Source organism: Choloepus didactylus, chromosome 13 (genome assembly GCF_015220235.1).
Source record: "Choloepus didactylus isolate mChoDid1 chromosome 13, mChoDid1.pri, whole genome shotgun sequence".
NCBI lineage: Eukaryota > Metazoa > Chordata > Mammalia > Pilosa > Megalonychidae > Choloepus > Choloepus didactylus.
The window spans coordinates 71,342,651-71,365,144 of NC_051319.1; the positions used below are offsets into that span (position 1 = coordinate 71,342,651).

At 38.2% G+C, this 22,494-nt stretch overlaps 1 protein-coding gene and 1 pseudogene across 1 annotated transcript in view; one reads left to right on the plus strand and one right to left on the minus strand.

The window, feature by feature from the left end:
* Window positions 1-22,494, plus strand: part of CHSY3 (chondroitin sulfate synthase 3) — a 238,264-nt gene that overhangs the window by 181,942 nt on the left and 33,828 nt on the right. The gene's annotated exons all lie outside the window — the stretch shown is intronic.
* Window positions 20,013-20,505, minus strand: LOC119508272 (annotated as a pseudogene).

Below are 22,494 nucleotides of genomic sequence, written 5' to 3' on the forward strand. Positions count from 1 at the left end.
GCACAAAGACCCAGAACCTAGTGCTAGGATATGGCTTGCACGCTGCTTTCCAAAGCCCTGCACCCAGGGAAGAAGAGGCTCCTTTTCCTCATTTGCGCAGAAGTCCCTTCACTTGTCCAGCCAGGTGTTCACAGGGCTCAGTTCATCTATAGATCCGCACCTTTTGAAAATTTGCATAACTGCTCTTTGGGGCTTGGCTGTGACCCTGCTTTGCTTCCTTTATGATAACTGTGCAGGGCTCTAGGGTGGGAGCGAGTCTTTACAGTGCTTCTGCAACTTAAATGTGCATATGAATCACCTAGGGGTCTAGTTAAAATGCAGGTTCAAATGTAGTGGTTCCGGATGCTGCTGCTGCTGATCTGGAGCCAAGCTTTGAGTGGCCAGGCCCTAAAATCTAGTTGTGTTCTTAGCATACAGCAGGGGCTCCATAAATTTTGACTGGATGGGTAAGCGGTAGGAAGGGGAGGAAGGAGGGGGGAAGGAAGCAATGAAGATATATTTCATACAGACCAGGAACCTAAAGATCCATTTTTCTAATGTATTAAGAGAATATATGCCAAGTAAAGGTAAAACGATGGAGAAGAGTTGTGGGAAATTTTCCTGTAGGTAAGCGTTTTTCACAATTTAGGTCTAGAATATAAATCGATTAGAGGAGTCCTGTGCACTTTCTCCCAGCATCTCGCTGTAGCCTTAAGAATAAAGCATAGCCTCCACAGTAATACAGATACTTACAGGAGACAAATCACATGCTCAACAACTAGTGTAATATTTGTGTTCTGTGACGTTAATGTAATTTTTTTTAGAGTAATGATCTTGTTGAATAGACTTGAAATCATTCATTTCAGTGTTTCTTTGGTTTGCCCTCAGAAATAACCAGAAGTCCGTACTCTGTCACTGGTGATGAACAAGCACTAAGGGCAAATGCAGGATTGTTTTGTTGGGCCACAACTGTCTCCAAATTACTTATCTCATTTTAGGAATGAAGAAAGTGAGGCTGCTGAGGGGGACAAGGCTGGGTGTGACTGAGCCAGCAGTGGGCTGAGAGCAAGATAGGCGGGCTGCCTCATGGCTGAGAGACTCTAGAGGAGTTTCTCTGGACCTCGCTTCCTTCGACTGCACCGTTCCTCAACCCAGCATGTGTTTATGGGATAGTTCCTGTCAACCCAGGCGGTATAAGTGAGCACACTGAATTATGTGACCACAATCTCCTGTTTCAGTCTGAAAGCCAGTAATATCTGTGACTTGCCGAAATAGACATAAATACATGACTAAATAAGTAAATGAGTAAGCAAAAAAGCAAGTGGAACTGGTCTTTGGTAACAGCAGATTTAGACACTCTTCAATGTGTTGTTATTTTTGTTGATTTCCCCTCTCTCTATAAATAGTAGACCATATTTCTTCTGGAGATAAATTAGATCTTCTTTCAGAGTTTAAGATAAGAATTTGGGCAAAGCAAAGATTTTTCTAATCTGAGCAAAACCATTGCTTTGTATGGCTCTTCACTGCTTAATCATGAACATCATTTGACAATTAGGCTTTTTCTTGAAACTTTTTGGAAAGAAAGAATGTATACATTTTTGTTCTGTAACAGCCTGTGGCAAGTAGCACAAAAGCAGCCCTCAGTCTTCTAAGAACATCGCCTTGTAGAAAATATTTGTCAGTTTTCAGAGAGAGGCATCCAGGCAGGTCCATCGCCATGGATAAGGAACAGCTAGTGTTTGCTGTTAGGATGAGGGTAGTTGTTGCTTAAGTCATTCCCAAAACTGAGGAGTGCTTTCCAGAGAAACTACTAAATATTGCAGCTTGCCTAAATATTTAGTATCCAAAGAAAAAAGATGATTGCCAACCAGGAATAAGTTTACCAAAATATATTGTGTTTGCCTTTTATAGCATTCGTAAATGCTCTTTCATACCAACATATATTAGAAAGCTTTTATAACATGAGAAAATGTTCACATAAGGCATTTCTGATGTTTATTTTGCTCTCACTTCAGTGGTTGAGAAAGATGATGTCTATTGACCACAGGGCAACTATTTCTGTGGTTTTTAGGTGTGATCACATCTTTAGATTTCATACACTTGGAACAAGTATTTTGGAATCCATCCATACCGTCTTTCCTTGAATTGCTTGGTGTGACCCCTGACCCCATAAAGTGCGGGGAAAAAACGTTAGTTAAAAGCTTAGTGACAAATAGTTATTAACTAAATCCCTTTCTATTGAATATTTATTTTCTAGAAAAGATTAGTTTTAGAGTTGGCACTGTGATAAAAATGAGATTGCTATTTGAAAACCATTCTTTTGAGCCCCAAGTAGGGACACTTTCAGAAAAAGAATAGGTTTTAAATTCATCATTTTGAATCTAATAAAGATGCTGATTTTTCCAAATAAGCCTGTTAGGACACATCAGCTCCTGATTTTTCTCCCTTTCTCTCATGCATACACACAGACACACACACACATGCACAAACTCACAGACACAATCACTGCCTTAAAATATTTTGTAACACAGCAATGACAAAATTAGCACAAGGAAGTATGGAGAAGGTGTTCCCAGAGCTATGGAGGAAAAGCATAAAGTAGAAGTACACAGTGTAGGACTAGAAGGTCATATGGTAAACTAGAAGACAGAATGTTCTAGATAGCTTTTAAATGATGTCAACAGGGTGTGTGCCCTGGTGACAAGAGAGTGGCTCACTGGGTGGAAATAACTCCACTTTCTCTAAACCAATCTCAGCCTGTGAGGTTTGACTTGCAACACCCAGATTGCTTCTGTATTATCTGCCCCTAAATCCTCTCCGTGGGAAAACCCTACTGAGAATGAACGGTAGTAACCTTCACAGTCATATCCTATAAAAGGGAAAGTTATTTTTGCATCTTGCCAATTTAATTTGCTACAAAATTATTTTAGTGAAAATCCAAAACCATGCATTTTGGACTTTTAGTCTTCAAAAACTCAGCTCTTTAAATTGGCTCTATAAAAGTGTGATCTCTCTCTCATTCTTCAGGCATCTCTCACATTTTGCTCTCAATGTCAGGAAAAATCCTAGCAGATAAAATCCTTGTTAAAGAATAAATGGATTGACTCCCAAGTCATGCTGTATATTTCTTCTTTTTTCACTTAATCCCCAGAGAACCAAAGACAGTAAGGTTAGAGATGAAATGCTGAGCTATAAATAATAAACTTTCAATATAGAGACAGTTATGAACTATGTTAATTTCTAACTGAAGGTAAGAATAACTCCTCAAATATTTGCCTCTTGATCCCCATTCTGATCGCAGAATTATACACAACTATGATGGTCACTAGATGATAGGTTTGTTTGCCTGAGAATCTGTTGAATTGATGATTGGTGGCAAACCAAAGGAAAGGAGGTAAGTGATCCCAGAGAGCTGCTCTTGTGAGAGTCTGCTATTAAGTTTTCCTTGGAGAGCAACCAGAATTTTATATTTTATGAATCTACCTCTTGGGATTGTGCAAACCAGTTCCAGGAATGCCATCCCTCCACTGTATAGCTAATAAAATGGGCACAATTAATTATAGCTTTTTGTCTGGATGCAGCCCCCCTGGTCCTAAGTTTCCTCCGTCCATGCTTTTATGGATACATCTAATATTGGTCATTATAAGAGTACTTTGGATTTAGCTTTGCAATACCTTTTTATATGCTTCTTTTTTTCTCATTGTGCTTTTATGGATGCTATTCTGATTATTAATCACATTTTGAAGTTGCATGAAAACTGATTTCATGTCTGACTCAGTTTAGTTTTCTTATCCTTACAGGGTCTTAACACATTATGGGTACTTAATAAATATGTGGGTATTGATTTCCTGCTGAATGGCCTCTGCTGGGCTCATTAACCCCATCTGAGGAAGAAAGAGGGGTAATTTCTGCCTGGTTTTTGAGAATAAGTAAAAACTTTAGAACTTTGTAGCATTATATGATCTTGCTGCTCTGCTTCCAAATCCTTATGCAACATGCTGGGTTTGTGTTCATTGTCATCCAGGTGACAAAGCCCAATCAATGATGTCATAATTATGCCCATGGTATTGGACTGAACTTCCTGGTAAGAATGCTGCCCCTCCGTCGTTTATTTCTGTAGTGATAATATTGGCTTGGAATTTTTTTATAATAGCCAGGCAGTGAGAGACAGATGGGGAGAGAGAGAAAGTGAGAGAGCAAGAGCTTGAGGGCACTAGAGAGAGCTAGAGGGAGAAGACTCAGAGAGGAGGAGGTAGGGGAAGAGGGAGAGAGAGAAACGATTTTATAATTTATTTTTTTGTTCTGGCAGTCCATAACTTTGAGTGGTTAAACCCATCAGATTACATTTCTTGGCATTTTTTGATCCTACAATTTTGTAGTAACATGACATGTAATGCAATATCCAAATAGGACATTGAGAATAAAAAGGGCACTTTTATAATTGTCTAGGAATGAAAAGTCTGTAGGGTCACTTTTGTCATTGAGCTTTCTCCTTTAAGCTCTGTTATCACCAGCGAGCCTCCACTAACTCACTTGTAACAGTCACAAGTGGGAGCTTGCTGTGCCTTGTGACCGGTGGGGCTATGTTAATGCTTTCTGGCTTCGCATCAAATGGAGCATCTTTCAAGAGATAGGAAAGATGTTGGCATCTCCGAGGCAAACACTGTATCCATTTTTCTCTGATGCATATGTGGACACTATATGAAAATCTAACACAAATCAAGCAGCGGCTTTGTTTTTCAAGTATGTGTTAGCAACATACTTGCATTAGCTGTAGCATGTATCAGTATAACTCATGCCACATTTTTCTCTTGAGCCAATCGTCATGAACTTAGCCATTTTCTAAATCTCAACCAGTAGGAATTTACACCAATAAATGTTAAGATTTCCAGAGTAAGCCCCCACTTCATGCCATACACTGCCCCAGGCACTTTCCTATGTGATTCCTAACCATTGAAACAACCCTCAAGCCAAGTGTCATAGCCCCGTGAGAAATCTAAAGAAAAGCCAAGAGCAGAGAGGTTAAGGACTTGCCCAGTGAGTAAACTGTAGATTCTGGGTTGCCACCTAGATCTGTCTGACTCTAAACCCATGTTATTTCTACTAAACACAGTATATCTTTAGCTAAGAATTATTCTCAACTCTCTAGAAAACAATTACATCTTGCTTTCATTTGTTATCTAACAGTGATCATTTGCTAAAAATTTAAGACTAAAAAAGTATTTTATTTTTTCATATTATTTAAGACTGGTCTTAAGTCATAAATTAGGAAACTATACAGTCAAAAAATTAACAAGTACTCAAATTTAGATAAATATTTGAGAAATTGTCATGACTGGAATTGCCATTAAGGGTTAATCCATTCCTTGTGCTTTTTCTGCATGAACATGAACTAACAAGGTTTTGTTCTATTCTAAAGAAAATTATTTCAGAGTGTGGGATGCTTTTTTATGATTATACCCTATTACTTTTCTCAAGTCTATAAATACATGCTTTGAAATTTAGCAGTGAGGTACAATTTCAGCACCTTATCAACCAAGTAGGGAAGTATGTACCTAAATTATTACGGCTACACTGACAATTTGCAATTTTACATTACTCACAAAGCTTGAAAGTAGTATACCCAACTTTATGGTGATTTTAATACAAAAAGTAATGTTTTTAGCTTGCTCTGAGAAAATGTTTCCATTTCTAACAATGAACACATACTGAGGAATGAAAATAGCAAAATTCCAGAGTCAAAAAAGAATAAAAGTCTCTTTCAAAAATTCGTCTCTCAGAGGTGAGCAAGATTAAAAGTTATTTCTGTAACAACCTTTATTTCTCATTATAGGAAGTGCAAGGGCACGTGTTTATTGATGAAATTGTGAGGTCTAGATTTTTATTCATTTTTTTGACACCTCTGCCTAGAGAATGTTCAAGCAAAATTATAGCAATTCTAGTTGCCCATTACTCTAGGGAAATGTGCACAGGCAAATACTTACCTGGTCATCTCTAGGGATTAGAATAATATGGAGGCTGGTGGTTAACAAGCATAGAGTGAGCTGCTGTGGGGTGGAAGAAAGATGGCACCTGCTTATGCAGAGAAGCAGGAAAAAAATGGGAGGCAGTCCTTGACTTTGCAGCTAAAGATATCCCAAGGCAACATCAACTAGTCAATCTATAAAAGGTACGAAAATGCATGTATCTAAACTGGAATGGACACAGAAAATGCTGTGCACCATGTTCCTCAAGATAATCAGTGCTTTATATGGATGGTGCACACATGTGTATTGTATTACTCTCCAATTAGTATACCTGAAATATGACATCAATAACAGAGTCCATCAGTTTATCTCAGATCTATTTACTGAAGGACCCTGGTCAGGCTGGTCGGAGCAATGTTTGACCAACCTGAAATGTGAGATAGCTCTGAAAGGATTGGTTTCACAAGAACTCTACTCATGGCATGATACTAATCACATGTCGTTAAGGGACCCTGAGCTTTTAGGTAAGCAGTGAAATTGTTTGACTTTGTTGGAAATACTCCCTGTTTACATGGCACACATTAATTTCTAACATACAAGAATTCCATGATCCTGCCTATCTTTCTAAGTAGCAAAATGGAATATGAACTACCCTTATGTGGTTATACATGTGCTATTTACAAAATTAATAAGGTGGCTAGACCTCTGTCCTACTTTAGAGACACGATAATGTGAATACACAAAGAAATTTGGAAAAATGAACATTAAAATATTTAACTTTGAAATTTGTTATAAAAGCATATTGTAATGGAAAGAAAAATGGATGATCTGTCAGTGGCTCTAACATCTGGAGCTGGCAGTGCCCCTTACTAGCTCTGTGTGCCTGTAGGACTCTGTACCTCATTTTCCTTATCAGTAAAAATAAGAGTGACCATGAGGACCCAATGAGAGATAGCACATGAAAGTCCTTTGGAAACTAGAAAGCACCATACACTTACAAACTAGTATTATTAAAAATATTACACAAAACATACTTTACCTCTGAACCAAAGTAAAATGATATTGACTTTTGATGGGAAAAATATGGTTGCAATTATTTAAAAAACTAAATTTCATTAATTTCCACTAAGATAACTTGATGGGAAACTTGAAACAGATGAATTTCATTATCTTACCAAAGTGGGGGTCAGGAAGTAGTGTTGATGGTGAACTTCAGAGTGTTTATTAGTATATCAGAGTTCACTGACAAAAGGTCAAAAGATATATTTTCATTTGTGTGATTCAATTTTTTTTCATATCCTATTGTCAGCATATATTCTCCCTTAAGTTTCCTTCCTTCAGTCCTTTCTTCATCTCTTTCTCTCTCTCCTTTCATCCTTGCTCTTCCTTGCTTCCTTCCTTTTTTCCTTCCTTCCTTCCTTCCTTCCTTCCTTCCTTCCTTCCTTCCTTCTTTCTTTCCTTTCATTTCTTGTATCAGATCTCAACACAATTAAGGAAGCATGACCTCTGCTCACTCCAGTGACCATTATGTTAAGTATATGGGCAACATCCTCCTAGTCACCTTGCTTTTACTCTATTGAAAGTCTTGCCCAGTTTATGCATTTCTGACTTCCCAATTCCTCTCCCAGAATTCCATGCCATGGAATCATGTTGAAATGTGTATTCTTAAATCTGTAGTGTGTACCTGAAATTCTCCTCTAACATTCCCTCCTAGCTTTTACAAGCTAGGGCTTCACTCGCCCATTTCTTCTTGTTAGCCAGAGTTAGGTACACAAGAGCCCTTTCTCCAGACACTTCTCATCTATGGGAGACCAAAAGTCATCTTAGTCTCAGACAGTGGCTTACAGATGTCCTAACTGTTGAAGTTCACTATTAACACTACTTCCTGACCCTCACTTTGGTGAGAGATGCCAGGGGTGTGTCATCTTTTTCTCCAGTCAGAGCAGGCAGTTGGAGCTCATTCCTTCAGTGATTGTAATTCTGTAAGTTTGTCCTTACTTGCCTGATTGCAGCCCCTTTACTCCCATGAATCCACAGACCTCTACATGGATGTTTGTCTCTTGACAAGTGCTTTTCTTACCTCATTCTACCAGAAATTGTATCTAATATATAATGCATACTGCTGTATCATGTTTCTTTCTCTCCCTATGCCGTCCTCACAGACAGGTCCTGTCTCCATGATTTTATCAGGGTTTGCTTCTCCATACCCTCAGTATTCCATGACTACTTACAGGGGTGTTTCTCAGAGTTTTTTCTTCATGGCTCTTCTCTTTTATCTCTATGTATCTCCCCAAGGAATCTCATTTATCCTCTTTACCTTCATATCCCACTGCCCACTCATCATCTACTCAGATCAGATTATACTCTTGAGTAGCTCCCCCAAATCTGTTTCCTCACAGTCTTCTCCACCCCAGGAAACCATAGAATTGCTCAAGCTGGAAATAAGCGGCATTCTTGGATTCCTCCCTTTCTCTCCACTTCCCACACTCAGTGTCTTCAACTACACCCTGGATTGGTGCACTTTTCTCCACCTTCCTGGCACTATTGCCTCTGACTTGGGCCTTTTGTAGTAATCCCCTATCCGGTGTCTACTGTTTTCACTCAGCAGTCCAAGAGCAGCCAAAGAGCTCTTCTAAAATCGTAAATCAGTTCAGGTCACTTGCCTGATTAAATGTCATACCTTTACACTTAAAATTGAATCCAGTTATCTTTACCTAGCCCAAAGATAACAACCAATATTTAAACCTAGCTTTTTAATTAATCCCCATTAGCACCCTCGGAGGTAAGTACCACTATCCTTATTTAATAGATAAGGGAATTAAAGCCCAGAGAAGAAAGGAAACATGACCCAGATCACATAGGTAATAAGTGGTGAACCCAGGAACTGCTTCCCCCAGAGACTGCATCATGAAACAGCGTAGCTCGAAGGCTTTGCAGAGTTGGTCCTCACCTACCCGTTTAGCCTCATCTTGTCCACTGGAGTGGGAGCTCCACGAGGACAATGGAATTAGCTTACACGTGGAGGCAAGCTCTTTCCCACCTGTGGAGTTGCACATGCTGTTCCCTCTACCTGGAGCACACTACTAACTTTTAACATAGAAAGCTACTCTTTGTCTTAAGGTCTTACCTGAACTGTAATCCATAAACCTCAGCCCAACCCCACCACTCCACTCCCAAACAGGGCCTCCCTAGCCATGCTATTTAAAGCAAGTGCTATCCAACTATTCTTACCTCATCGTTCAATTAATTTCCTTCATATCATGTATCCCCATTTGGACTTTTTGTTATTAATCAATTCACTCATTTCCCTTTTGACTTAAGATGCACGAGGGCATAGACATATTTACCTTTGTGAACCCAGAGTCTCACACTGTGAATCCCCCATAGCAGGCTTTCAAGAAATATTTGTTGAATGAATCAACATTTCATCTTCAGTTTTAAGCTCTCTTTAAGCTGAGAGCTAACCTCTGAGCAAGCATATTTATTCCTGGTGCATTCATAAATCCAATAAATATTACATCATTTATCTTGAGGCTAATTCTATACTAGGGACTGAAAAGGCCACAATGAGCAAGTTAATCCTGGTCCTGTCCTTAAAGAATTCACTGTGTAGAATAAGCAGAAAGTTTCAAAACAACAACTACAGCAAAGGATTATAATGTAATGTGTTGTGACACATGAGTCAATCCTTCACTTTTCTCTTGGGGTGACCACGACTTATAGAATAACACGTTATTCATGGTATTTTAAGCCACAGTACCAAAATCCGTGTTGATACAAGGAACCAGATCTTGTATTTTCCAACAGGCCTCCAATACATCCTGGATGTATACTTCAGAAAAGCAGCAAAGTCCTAACTGACTTTATTGGGCTAAACTGTAGTCTCCCCTAAACTCTTCAACAAGAAAACGCCCATCCCTTTGACTTTGACCTTTCTCCCAGGGCTTTGCACAAAGTATTACCTGGCAATTCCTGCTGTTGTGATGAACTCTTTTTTCAAGGTCTGGCTTCTGCATCAGCATAAATAACCTCACAACTAATTTGGCTTTTTAAGGAGGCACACTTTTTCCCTTTTCTGCTGTTCCTCTGCTGTGTTCTTATTTTCCACACTCTCTTGTGTGTCTAATTCCATTTTATTCATACAACATTGGTCTCCAGTTCTCCAAAGGTCTCTTTTCACCCTCTGTCTGAAGGGTCTCATACTCCCACTGTAATTCAACTTTTTAAAATATTACCTCCCTTTGTTGAATTTATCAATAATCTCTTTAAAAAATATTTGGACCTGACATCTGTGTTGAGGAATGCTAGCAGATATCAGCCATACAATCTACCCCAGGGGCTAATACCAGATTCTATCTACCTCCACTATGCATCATCTGCTTCTATATATCTAAAGTATAAATCACTGTACTTTAGTGATCTTTCACTCAACCATATATCTTAAAACTCATTGCACAGCAAAACATACAGACTTGCCTCATTCTTTTTAAGGATTGCAAAAATGAATTACTGAATAGATGTTATTTTCATTTGCAAGCTCCTATGATAAATACCACACAATGGGTTTTTTGGCTTAAATAACAGGAATTTTTGTGGCTCACAGTTTTGAGGCTAGAAGTCCAAAATCCAGGTAAGGCTTGCTCTCCTGGGTGGTGCTGACCGACTGTGATCCTTGAGGTTCCTTGACTTTCCCATCACATGGCAATGTCCTCTCTTTTCTAGCTTTTGTCACTTCCCGGTTCCTTCTGTAAGAAATCCAGTAATCTGGATTAAAACCCACCTTCATTCAGTTGGGCCACACCTTAACTAAAAATAACATCTTCAAGAGGTCCTGTTTACAATGGGTTCATACTCATAGGAATGCAAATTAAGACTAAAAACTTGTTGGGGTACACAATTCAATTCATTAGATGTTTAGGTTTATCTTTGGAAAATCAGACTAGGAAGCATTTTAACTGCCTAAAGGAAACTTTCATCTCCTTTTTCACTACTTTCATTTGTTTAACTTTGAGCTATGTCAGTTATATTCTTTCATGACTTTTCACACTTTCAAATTCAAATTTTGTTTGTTACTGTCATTTTCTCCACATCTTCTTATCACAGTGAATTGATTTCCCTGAAAGTCAGAACTGTCACTGATGTACTCTTCAGAAAACTCTCAGGCTTTTTGATTAGTGTTGAACTTATTACAAATTTCTCTGGTAATAAACTGATGTTTCTGGTTTATGTATTTCCTGAGAAAAGTAAAAGAGACAAAATGTCTCGTTACCTTCATTAGTCTTCAAACTTAGAAGAAATTTTAAAACCCATTGTTATTTCATTCTTAGAATTGTTCAGAGACTATTTGCCAATAGACCAAATTTAAAATGTTATTTTTGTATTCTTCCAAACATTTATGGAAGGCCTATCCTTAGAATTGTGCTGTGTGATAAGAATTCACGGAGAAAACCTCATGCTCTTCCCCACAAAAAAAATTAATAAAGGATCCAAGCAAATCAGTGAAAAAATTATAGGACAAAGTGTGAATAATGAAGGTGTACGTTGGCTACTGTGGGAATCTAGAAGGAGTTTTCTAATGGAGCCGGGGGAGAAGGGCTCCAGTCAGGGAAGGCTTCCCTAAGGAGGAGATAACGTGATTTTGAATCTTCATGTTGGAGGAGCTTAAGCCAGATAGAGGAAGGACTTGGGAGGTAGGAGTGGTACAAGAAGTAGGATGTGGGAGAAGGAATAACTTCATCCAAGGCAAGAATCAACATAATGTATTTGAGAAACTACAAGTAGTTTGGTATAACTGAAGGGTAGTGTGCATGTGATGACTACAAAGAAATCCGATGCGCAGTCATGGAGCCTCATGCCAAGGACCTTTCAGCAATTGAAATATGAAGGTAGGGAGTGATATGAATGGATTTTAACTCTCACAGCTGTATGGCTGATGGAGTTGGGAAAGAAGAGAGAGGGCCATTTCAGAAGCTACTGAAGTAGTTCAGGCAAGCTGATGAAACAAAGATGTAAGTGCTGGCAGGGATGATGGAAAGAAAATAATAGTTCCAGATTTATCTAGAAATTAAAGACAGGGTTTAATTCTCTCCTGAGTCATTCAATAATTCATTCCTGAGTCATTCAATAAAAAATTCTCAGGACATACTGACCACTGAGCTCTGCCCTAAATACTAGTTGTCCATGGAGCATATGAAAGAAAAGGAAAAATTATGAAATAGGTGCAATGCGTATTCTCCATGCTGTGAAGGAAGGTTATACTAAGTGCAGGTCCAAAAGAGGAGTAATCATTTCGGTCTGGGGAACTGCCAGCGTCAATCCTGCTAGAGCCCTGCGTGTGAACGACATGGAAAGGAGTCAGGGAACAGTTCCCAGAGGCATCATCTGCCTCCTTTAGGGCTTGGACTTTGTCCACTAAGCCAGGAAAGCAATTTGCAAAATTTCACTCAGCAGAGTATCATGGCCAGATAAGCTTTTTAAAAGATTTACTTTGAAAATTATGCTGAAGACAGATTGCAGGTGAGGAAAGACCTGAGGCAAGGAGACCAGCAAAAAGGCCAGTTTAATAATATAAGTGAGGTGAGAATTATTAAAGTAATGACAGAAATGGAATGGAGGACACAAATAAGACAGATGGAGATAGAATCATTAAAATGTAGTCAAGAATTCGAGGAATGAGTGAAATGACAGAGACAAGGGTGGCCCTCAGATTCTGGGTGATTAGGGACAGGGAACACCAGAAAAGAGGACTTCAGTGATGGGAAAATTATAATATGTTAGGTTTGGTTCTGTGAAGTTTTAGAACCTGTGGATACACCAAGTGGAGAAGTCCAGTTGCTAGCTAGAATATGCGACTAAATGCCAGAGCGTTGTCTGAGCAAATGATTCAAAAAGATCCGAGAATCACTGGGTGTGGCTGGCAGTCTTATCTATGAATATGGATCAGAATGCACAGAGGGTGTTGATGGAATCTGAAAGGAGGTGGTAAACAGAATTCTAGGAAACTCCCATGGTGGATAAGGCCTCGTGCCTTCCCCATGAGAACTCCTACAACCCTACAGAGCTTGTTTTTCTAATGTTCTAAGCTTGCTCCCTTTTAAGCAGTTTCTTCTGCAAAAAAAAGTTTTCCTCAATAATCACTTCCTAGACACAACCACTTGCATCCTTGTCATCTCTACCACATTCCCCCTCTTTTATTATTTTCATGTGATAGCACTATGATTTGATCACTTGTTTATATCCCATTGTCTCTCCTAATCCCCTCCATGTTGAAGCTCCATGAAATACAGTCTTGCTTATCTATTTTGTCACTTTATTTCCATCTCCTAGATTTGTATCCAAGATGTAGTAGGTGCTTGAGAAATATTTGATACATGAAAGAATGACAAATTCCTGCCATGAGATAAGATTTTATTTATGCATATGTGATGTATAATTGCCAGCTTTATTCTTGTTTTTGACTATATGTGCATTTGCAGAAAGACCACAACTTTTTTTATATATTCATATATCTCATCTATGTTTTTGTGTTAGCATATATTCCTGCAGTACTTCAAAAATTTTTGCAGTGCTCTGATTATTTATGAGATTAGGCTTCTTTTCAAAATTTATCAGTCATTCATTTTCGTCTTTTATGAAATGTCTGTTCATGTCTTGTGACTGTTTTTCTATTGGCTTGTTTATATTTTCTGTGTATATTGTGTGATAAACTTTTGTCAACTGTGTTGCAGATATGTTCTCTCAGACTGTGACTTGCCTTTTCACTTTCTTTATGACACCAAGTGCTTTTATAGACAAGCTTCATTGCATCATACTATATGCATTCTTATACTGCCCAATAAAACCTCACTTTTTATGAGAAAGCACAAAATATAGATGACATTGTAGCTATATATATGCAGCCGAACAAATGGAAATTTTTGACAGATTTAAGGAATATTCAGGTAAGCAAGTCACTTTTTTTTTCTGTTTAACAGATGAGGAAGCCAGTACTCAGAGACAGGACAGAGCTAAACTGGTCCTTGACTGTGCTTCCTTTGTTTAGGTAAACTTTGTCAACTGGTCAATCTGGCCATTATAATGCTGACCAATTATAATGCTAATGACAGATCATGAGTTTCCATTCCAGACTAGGTCATAGAAGTATCATATCCTATTCATTCCTTTGCTCAGTTGTACAAATCATATGGAAATAGCAACAAAACAAGCATGATGACTAGGGTCATTGACATTTGGCTACAGAGTCAGGGAGACAACAGATTATGGTTGCATCTGTGATACCTGGTGAGCAAGCTCATATCCCATCTGAAGAAACAAGGACTAGTAAGTTCTGGTAAACTTACCAAGCTTCAAGATAGCTTGAAAACCGGTTTTGTTTTGTTTTTAATGTGAAATTTTCTGTGTTTTAAATGTTGGTAGCCAATTTAAAAAAAAAAAAAAAGACAGAAAGAAACTCTTGGTCAATACTGCACTGGCCAAACAAAATACATCTGTAGGCCAGACATGGCAGGCTTGTAAGCCCTGCTTAACAGTCATTGCTACAGATGTTGTTTTCGGAATTGAAGCTCATTTAGCATAAGTATGAAGCATAAGAGGCACAGTTGGATTCACGAGGCTGTACAAGGGCTGAGCCAGCACCAGGTGCCTGGGCAATCTCTAGACAGCCAAGGGCAGCATCTCCTCAGGAGTCTGGGACAGGCTATGGCCAGAGGTAGATGTAGCTGTCAGCAGCAGGCAGGTCTCACACAGTCTAGTGGAGAAAGCAAGGGTGGACCCTGGCATACAGGTAGTGAACATGGCATACAGGTAAGACATTCAGAGGCAGTCCAGCTATGGAGGGTTTCTGGAATTGGAACCAGTTTATATGGCAGAAGATAGACTATAGGGAAGAAGGCATAGACAGAGAGCAGATATAGAGTAAAGAGAGCACCAAGATTGACTTGATGCTGTACTATTAGCATAGAATCCCTTACATTCTTTATGTTTAGAAGCATGACTGACTCCAGAACTGAGAATGAGGCTGAGCCTGTGGGGAGTGGGAGGTTGGGGATGGGGTAAGTAAGGGTAAGTGAATGGGAGGGAGGGGAAACTGAGGGTGGTATAAGACAGACACGTTATCGCAGAGACAATTTTCTTCTTTACTTAAAAATTGTAGGGATTAAGGATTATTAGACATGTGCAATAAGGAATATACACACACACACATGCACACACACACGTCCTATTTTGTTAAAATAGAGCAATGACAAGGCTATCAAAGGAAAATTATCCAAAACAATGATTCAGCCAAGAGAGGCATTTTCTGAAGAGAACAATCTCTTTACACAAACTTTCCTATTCTTATTCTCCTGACTAGTCGTTTAAAAAATGAAAAAAAAAAAAAAAAATGAGGACTTCAGGAGGAAAACAGATCCTAGAGAGGGATGGGTGTTTAGGGGAAAGAATTCTAGATCAAAGACCTCTATTGCAGCTGTAATTCCAAAAATTTCCTCCTGCAAGTATTAACTTTTTTCTTAGGAAGAGAAATAAGCAGGGCTATCAGTGTGGCAATTTTTGGATGGAATGTACTAGTTATGTGAAACTATCATTTCTCCAAAGATAGAGACAGAAAAGGGATCCTGAGAACTTTTACAATATTTAATAATCCCTTTTATCCAATCATGTCTCTGAAAAGCAAAATATGATCACAAAAATGCCAACTCATTTTATAACGACAACATTAATGACGGATAAATTTCTGAAATCAAGTGAATGAAAAGGAAAAAGAAGATAGCCCAGCTTAGTGTCTGGAGAACAGGTGCCACATCACCGACTTTGCCCCATCTACCTAGTCTGGTAGGATGTCTGGTGTATATTGGTCCCTGATTAATATTTGTTGGATGAATAAATGTTTCACAATACAGGAAGTCATTTAAGCTCTTCTAAAAAAGACATAAACAGAAGTTCCCTCTTAATTTGTGCTTGTGAAGGATGAATTTTTCATGAGAATAATGACAAATAACAGATTTACAAGATTTTATTTTACGATGAAAAAGCTTCACAAGATTGGTGTTCATGTCAGTCTTATTTGAAGATTCAAAAAACTAGACTGATACACTTATAACTATAAACCATCAAATCATAGCCATGAATCAGTAACTCCATTTTGAAAAACTATCTTTTGAAGAGGAATCATATGACAGATATGTGAAAAGGATCATCTTAGCCTATCCGGCTCCATTTCATAATCACTGGCAAGGATAATATAGAGATAATAGTGACCACATAGACAATCAAACCTCAATCTGATTTGGCAACCGGTAAGAGATGGCTGAAATGGTGATGAATAATGAGATAAGGATATATTGAATCTAAGAGCGCACACAGTGCCAGTAGGCTGGACCCAAGTCCCTTTCATCAAAGTAGGGCAATGATGAGACTCTCAGAAGAAAAACATCCAAAACTTCAATTCAGCGAATGCTACTAATGGATTGGCTGAAGGAGTTCCCTTGAGTAAGACACACGTTGAAAACAACGTTGAAGAGAGAAGAAGAGACAACAGCAGGAGATGGTTTTCCCATTGTGCATGCTTTGTTAATCTTCAGCAGGACACAGTAGTCTCAGGGTGAGCCCCTGGTTAGAGTGTGTGTGAAAACCTCACGTCTTGAAACTGAAACCTAGGTAGCTGGTAAGACAAAAAACTCTCAGTCACAATAGATGAGAGCTAGGAGTGACCCTTTGTTATAAGATCAAGCAATAGGAATTTTTTTAAAATCTGATTTATTTTCAAGTTCAAGAACTTTTATTTTTTCTTGCTAATGAGAACATGTGGCTGCCCTCTGAGTTTTGGCAACGAAATATCAAAACCATGCGTTCCACTCTGAGTATCCAATATTTAAAGTATGGCCAAGAATGTTCACAGTAATCATGAGGGATGCCATTGTAATAAATGTTGACTATTGTGGGAAAATGTGACTAAAACTTAATATCATTGTTAAGGCTTCTACATTACTAGATGGCTTACAAGTAAAAATTTAAAACCAATTTTTAGCTAGCAATTTGGCTAACAATGGAAGTTACCTCCCCAGGCGTAACTACTTCTCACTACAGCTAAGTTTGGCCTGCAGTGACAGGACTCTGAAGTCTTTTTTAAAGTACCAATAGTAATATGGTTTTCACATAAGCAGACCAGCTATCAGTACTTTCTGAGTTTTATTTAACGTCTGACTCATATGGCCGATCCTTAAAGCCACAACTAAGAAGATGGGGATTTTGACAGAGTGCTTTGAAACTCACAAATGTATATACGCAGTGATTTCATTTATTTAAAATAAATCATGACTTCATTTGGTAGCTCTGGTTTCATTTGGTTACTCTCCAATACTTCTTTAACGTGGGATGTTCAGCTGTTCATTTGAATTTTTTCTTTTCCAATTGCAAAATTGAAACCTCACTTTTCTGAAATGTTACTTTTATTAGAGGAAATAAAATATTCCAGTATGATTATGTTTGAGAAAATTATTTTGAAATAAGGCTTCAAAGTCAATCTCTTTTTAAAGAATTGTTGTAGTAGGAATTAACTGCCTAACGAGATAAAAAGGAGCATATACTCAAGATCATCAATACCTTACTTTTGAAGTTGTTTCTGGGTAAAAATTATCTGGACAGTTGACAACTGCTGTTAAATGTGTAGGGAGTGTCTAGGCCATCTGGTAAGTCCCAAATCTACACTATCCAAAGATGGAGAACCCTTGTCCTTTGCCTTAACAGCTGCCTTGGTGAGTTGTCAATGGACTGGAGCGGCCATACTCAAGAAAATAGGGCAGAATCAGATGAACCCCTGGGAAGGGGGAAGAGTTTAGGATTTTCCATGTATCAGAACACAGCAGATGACAGGCAAGGGAGACAGCAAGAGGCAAGAAGCCTCCTGTGAAGAGACTGTAATATTGTATCTGGAACTATAAAAGTATAAAAATCATAAAAGGAGCATGTTAAGGCCTTAACACAAATATCCATTATTTGGGAATTTTGTTTACTCACTAATTTGCATTGCTACTATTTCAGGGTGTCTACATGAAAAACTATATCCTTAATTACAATGGAGAGAAAATTTGGGGGGAGGGGGATAAAAGTGCAGTGACTGCATAAAGAGCTAGCTAGTTCTTCCTTCAGACTATTTCTTTCCTTTGATCATTGTCACAACTGGTCTGATGGCACTAACTTGAGTTCATCAATCGAAAAAAACAAGAATAGTTGCAATAGCAAAACATGATTTTCAATTTACTAGTAAAAATAAGCAGACCATGAAACAAAGGAATTTTAAAAGACCCAATATATACCAGAGTTCAAATAGAAGTCAAATTAATCTATGCTGTTTGAACTTTAAATATAGGAAACCATACAATATGTACTCTTGTACATGGCTTCTTTCACTCACTGTTATGTTTGTGAGAAACCTACATTGTTGCATATAGCTGTGGTTTGTTTGTTCTCATGATGTTTTCATTCACTCTACTGGTTGATGGATATTTGGTTTGTTTCCAATTTTGGGCTATAGCACTATTGGGGCTATTGCATACTATTACTATTGTGAACACATTTTACATGTCTTTTAGTGAACATATGAATATATTTTTTGTACATACCAAGGAATGGAATTGCTGAGCCGTGGGTATGCATATACTCAGCTATATTAGATACTGTCAAGCAATTTTCTAAAGTGGTTGAACCAATTTTACACTCTCACCGGCTTTATGGAAGTAAATACTACCATTATATTCAGGAAAAAGTATATGTCATAAACTAAACATAAGACAGGCAACTTTTATTGCTATTATTTTTAAGTCATTCAATCTAAGGGTGTCTAGGCATTGATCCTAATGATTTGTGGGTGGCCTTAGATCACTACACTTAAAGTATTCAGAAGGTGTTTCTCCCATAAAGATATTTTTTTCAGGCTAAAAAACATTCAGAAGTACTTCCATGTTTACTGACGGCAAACCATTTAAGTCTTTAGAACATGGAAATTCTTCCTAAAAACACAAAGAGTTTCAAAGGGTTTTCATCTATTACCTAGTGGCAGCATGGTTTGCCCCATTCCCACATGATGCAGCTGAGATCCAGAGAAGTTAAAAGGTTAAAGCCTTTGCTTAAATGGTGTCATTCTGCATCAGATCTTGGACTATGATCCAGATGTGCAGAGTGACAACAGTGATCTTGTTCCCACCGGGGGCCAAAGGCTTTGAAGTATATAAGCTGAGCTTTCTTTATTTATTTTGGCTAGTCAGTACAACTACTGATTTGCATGACTACATTGAGTTATATATTAGTTTACTTTTTTTTTCAATTATAAATCAAGGCATAGAAAGAGTAAGTGCCTTGCTTAGCATTACTAGAAGATGACATTCCATTTCTGAAGTTCCAGCTAAAGATGTCCACTCTAACATCTAGCATTTTAACTGCCCATGTAATAGCATCCCATTATGACAGATTATTATATTAATTGATATTGATTGAGCATCCAAAGTATGAGAACTGTATTACGGACATAAATTCTGGTGTCATAAGGGTCAGATCTATTTCCCAGAATTTGACAGTGGCCACTGTACATTTTTTGTTAATAACATCAGTATCTGTGCCTAAGTTTCTTTAATGAAGTGTGAAGTGACTGTAATTTTTTAAATATAAATTATGCTTGTAATTTTTATGCAGCAATTAAAATAATGTCTATAAACTATTTGAAATAACTAGCTTTAAACATAGATTATGAAATTGCATATGCTTATGGTCACAACTATACAAAAATATATAAAGAAGATTGAAGTACATATATAAAAAACTAATGGTAGCTCTCCTGTGATTTTGAATACATGGGTATTTTTGTTGTTGTTGTTGTTTAACTTTTTATTTCATAATCATAAACTTAACTCTGCAATCCAGCTAGACTTGGAAGGGGGAGGATAATGTAGAACCCGAAGAACTGCAGTGAGAGCACAAAGAAGATGGGATTCTGAGAGCAGACCAGGGGAGGTGGGATGCTCTCCTGAGCTATAGAAGGAATGGTCTGGTGCTTAGACAAAATACAAATCAAATTTATGAGACTTGTTCACAGTCAGAATTGATGATCTTCTTGCTTGTCTTGCCACTCCTGGACCCAAAGTGCTCCATGGCTTCCACAACATTCATGCCCTCTTTCACCTTGCCAAAGACCATGTGCCATCCACCCACTCAGTCTTAACAGTGCAGATGAAAAACTGGGAACCATTTGTGTTGGGTCCAGCATTGGCCACGGACAAGATGCCAGGACCTGTATGCTTCAGGGTGAAGTTCTCGTCATCAAACTTCTCCCCATAGATGGGCTTACCACCAGTGCTGTTATGGAGTGTGAATCACCACCCTGGCACACAAACCCAGGAATAATTCTGTGAATGCAGGAGCCCTTATAACCAAATCCTTTCTCCCCAGTGCTCAGAGCATGAACATTTTTTGCTATCTTTGGAATTTTGTCTGCAAACAGCTCGAAGGAGACGTGGCCCAAGGGCTCGCTGTCGATGATGATGTCAAAGAACACGGTGGGGTTGGCCATGGCTGTGGGTGGGGAACTGTAGCAGAGGTATCTGTCTGCAAGGCCTACGTGGGTATTTTTGACAACTCTTTTATTTTTCCCAAATTTGTAAAATAGGTATTTATTATTTTAAAATGAAAACAAATGAATAAAAATAATGCTGCACTAGAGGTACCATTGGAAATATTATTAAGCACAGACAGGTCCAGTCAGTCAATATTGATTAATATCACCAATGAAAGGCACATTTGAAGCAGCCCTGCATCTGCTCCAGTGGTTAATACCATGGTTTTGCCATCTCCTCAGAATCACTAAGAACTATAACTCTCAGTACTATTGGTTTCTTTCTCTGTATTTTATGAAACTTTAGGGTTTCGTTAAATATTTCCATGAGCCCTGGAGAAATAATAAAAGATTTTTTGAAAGAAACCATATGTTTATGTGGGCATGCCCCTCCATCACCTCTAGGTCCAGTTGCAATGCCTCACCAAATTGGTTTCAGAGCATGACAACTAATGCAGAAACATTTCACAAACTCACAAGGCCTGCAAACAAAAGAAAGGGGGGTGGGGGGACTCTAATTCAGTATAATTCAGAAATATGTGGCCATGTTGCTGGGATTATGGGTGTTGTATATCCTATGATAAGTAGGAGAATGCATGTGGACTGTGGCTGTTTGTGGTGATCTGCTAAGGCGTTACACCTCTTACAGGTACGTTCTCAGTTTTGCTGGTAGTCAAGGGAAGAATCTGTAATAAACATTATAGTTTCAAGACTGCTGATGATGTTGCAAAATGTACTCTGGGCCTGAAAGTGTTCCTTTTGGTGAACAGGTTGTGGTGTGCTTGACATGTGTCCTTCAGGGGTACTGTGGTACAGAGGACCAAGCAAAGGACAAGGATTTGACACAGTAGTACTGTCATAGTCAATTCATTATTTCATGTATTCACTCAATAAATAGCCACCCAGGTGCCAGGCACTGATCTCAGCGCTGGGGATACTGCTGTGAACAGAACAAAACCTATTCCCTCAGGGAACTTGCATTCACCAGCATTATCACCATAGATACATCTTAGAAGTTTATAATATCCTTGAAAGCTCAGGGTGCCAGGCACTAGGTGCCTGTGAGCCAGCCCAGCATCATCCAAAATATAATTTCTAGGGTCATCTACATCCAAGTCACTCAGGACATCTTTGAAAAATCAAGTTCCCGGGATCCATCCAGGCTTAATGAGGCAGACTCTCTTTAGACAAGGCCTGGAAATCTGCATTTTAACCAACACCCCAGCTTCCTCTCACACCGAAGTTTAAAACCCAATGACCTGTTAGGTATTTCTAATATCTGATATGAGGAAATAATAGAGAGAAAAATATTTGAAGCCAGGGTAATTGGCAAACTTTGTGATCATAATCAAGATTGTTGACTTGCCATGAAAGCTGTGGTCTTCCCATTCTAACACTGTGTTCAGAAAGAAACAGCTGCAGAATGACTACATTAATGATTTTCAGAACACATATTGAAAAATTAGATAAAATATGCTTAACAGCATGTTTTAATACTCTATTAAATTTCATCATCTTTCTTCTTCCTGTAATTTTTGAAGATATTTTCATGTTGGCATTTTATCTTCACCAAACAACATTTGAAATTTTTCCTATTGGTTCTCTAATGATGAGAAGGGGAGGAAAGTTATTTAAGTTCCTGATCAATGCTTTTTTGCTAAAATTGGAGATAAACAAATAATTAAAAATCACAGATGGAATACCTACAATTAAAACTATAGATATAGCGATAGATATAAAGTTTCCTTTAAAACAGCAAATAAAAGAATCACAGCTGTTGTTAAAAGCTGTTTGGTGAAGAAATATGAAATCTGCTTGATTTGTAATATTTAGTGTCCTTTGAACATCTGTTAAAAGGCCTTTCCTTTTATGGTAATTTCTAAAAGCTGAAGCAGTTATTACAAACTACTCGCTACCCTAAGCAATACAAATTTTATATCCAATGAA